This window comes from Platichthys flesus, chromosome 15, assembly GCF_949316205.1.
Source record: "Platichthys flesus chromosome 15, fPlaFle2.1, whole genome shotgun sequence".
Classification (NCBI taxonomy): Eukaryota; Metazoa; Chordata; class Actinopteri; order Pleuronectiformes; family Pleuronectidae; genus Platichthys; species Platichthys flesus.
Window position 1 is genome coordinate 2,851,577 of NC_084959.1, and position 2,996 is coordinate 2,854,572.

The following is a 2,996-nucleotide window of genomic DNA, read 5'->3' on the forward strand; positions in this document are numbered from 1 at the left end:
TAAACATCACTTTGCTGCTCCTATAGATGAAAACCTTTTTTTTAACTTGGTGATAACACAATCAAAACTTTTTCAACATAATCCAGAGGCTTTGAAATAATCTATTTCAGTCTGAGACAAATATAAAACCACAGAACAACATTTACTCCAATACATCTTTCATTATATCAGTAAGTTCTGAGATGAGATGCATGTCTTCTTTACAAGCAACTTATAATAAGTGAAATGAATAAAACAACCAACATGAGTTCTTGTGAACTCAACAAAGAACAAACTGGTGTAACGAGCGGATCCTCTTCAACGAGTCGGCCTCACACCGAGGTGATGGACGACACGTGCATCCCGCCACATTCATCATTCCGATCCAATGAATGATTCCGGCGCTCCTAATACGTACGAGTCAATTTAATTCATTATTGATAAGTCTCATCAAGCAGTGACGGCTACCTGCTTGTTAGAGGGAGCGTCTTCAGTGGGCGAGCGGCTCTGGAAGCACCACAAACACTCGTTAGCATGTTGGAATGTAATGAATCATCAGAGAAGGTGAAGTGGCTTCTGCAGCATCGCATTTAAAATACATTTCTCTCACCATCATTTAATGCAGCCCCCCCCCCGTGCACTTCTTATTATTATGCGTCGCCTTTGTTCCTGACAGGTAATCAGGTCGGGAGATGAAATCCTGCTAATTAAGGTGCTTATTTTTAAATGGCTACAGAGTTTTTGGTTTTTGACATTTTACATGTTTAGGCTTCATGTGGTGGAGCTTAGTTACCATGGTGATGGACCCTACTCAGCAGAAAGTAAACAACAAAATTAACACACAAAAAAACGAGTTAATTAAAACCCCACAACTGTCACCTAGAAGTCACGTTCAGGTACACCATGACATGACAGCTCCTAAGAGTGAAGCCAAAGCACATCAGTTGCCCCCTGGTGGCTGGCTGCAGTATTGAGCCCTCCCCCTCTTCCATGTTAGCGGATGGTACAAGTTTACCGAAGAATGTTCATGTGTCAGGTTTCTGATACGTTTGGTTATAATTAGTTATTTGATGCAATACAAATGTGGTAAAATGTCATGAAGTTAGAGAAATATGAATAACATTCAAATTAATCACATACATTTGTTTTTGCCTTGTCTACAAAGGTCTTAACTCAACAGCAACATTGTGAAATTTTAAAAATACAATTTAATATGTTGAAACCATCCAATGCAAACCAGTGGTGACATAAAAAACATGTCACCAGTCGGGACATTGGTGGCTCCGTAGATAAATAATAATATTTATATATTTAATATGAAGGTCCCCTTTGCATTATACTTTGAAAACCTTGCTGACCTACAGTACCAACATTCCTCCACTCTGCTTTCAGCTGATTGATTTATTCACCGGACTCTTCTGGAAACAGAGATAACTCTTTCAGAATAAGCCTCAATAATAGCGAGTCTGGAGCAGCTGGATTCGTTTAAAACTCCTCATCACAAAGCAGAACTTCATTACTCATACACACAGGCATTAGCACAGCATTAGCTCTTTATCCATAACTCTAATTCCATTCATTTGGTTAGGATTGTATTAGCATATTAATGGTTATCATAGGATTCTTTATTTATCCCGCAGAGAATTATCCCATCTTCTCTTGTATCCCTGTCATCCACGGGGGATCAGCTCATATAAACCAGACTACATTTATAAAGTATATATTTAATAGTGCTCCAATATAAGACCACCATCCAGGAAAAGGATTTTAGGAAAGTATAACAGTAAGTGGTTTTATAGCAGGGAAAAAAAAACACACTGAAGCTGTTAAATAACTGCTGAAGAAGAACTAGTTCTGGGGTCAGAGGGACGGACTCACGGGTTTAGACCAGAGCTGAAAGTCCATGGAACATGTCAGAAGTTGAGGCAGAGAAGTGAAGGAGTGGACAAGATGAGTCAATGACTTCTTGAGGTGGTGAGGATCAGTGTGTAACAGGATTTATGATCCAGGCGGATCTCTCTCTTGAGAAAAGTGTCTTCAGCGTCCGAAGATCTCATCCACACCTGAGATACATGGTGAACCTGAAATCCCTTTTGTTGATGGTTTCCTGAAAGCGTCAAACAGTCACATGCCTGATTTGATGTAATATAAATCATGATACACCTTCAATAGTAATGTCCATATCCTATTTTGGATTTAATCTTGAATTCTTCTGGGTTTTGTGCATGTTTGGACATATTTAAAAGGACTTTATTTGAAGATAATCCTTCATTAGATCATAAGTCTGGCTCATCGTGGGAATTGTTAGTTTCTGTATAATTAATAATTACTATGTTATATAATTAATATAACATAGTAATTTGACCTCACTATGTAAAGTACCTTCATTTAAATGTATAAATGTTAAGGTCTTGACCTTATTATGTTATGTTCTTGCACTTTCAATTGAACTGAATTGAATTATCATTTTTTGCCATGGATTTTGTGAGGCACATTGTAAATAAGTGCAATACAAATAAAGTTATTATATTATTATATTATTATATATGGTATACAAATGATATAAATTGTATTGAATTAAACTATAGAGACATGTTCTGTGTTACAGCAGCAAAGTGGATAACAATAGACTTTCAGTGAAGATATTAATTAAGTAAACATACAAAATAAACACAGGAAAGTATATGGAAATAATACAAACAATGATAACCTGATTATATGGTGTAATGGGGTCGCACGTGTGTGATACCGAAATTGCACAGATGGAAAATGTGTATTAAATGAATCCTGAGGGAGTTTGTAGTCCCAGAGTTTAGTGCTCATAGGTTTTCAAATGTGAATACAAGAGAAACAATAACGACATTAAACGATGGCACAAATTTAAAGTTAACAATGATCGATAATATATCATAATTTAATGCAGAAAGGGAAATAGAGATATTCAGTATACAATACATACAATGCAGATTTGGAGCACTGAACTACATTACCCAGACACCATTGCGGTCACAGTTTAC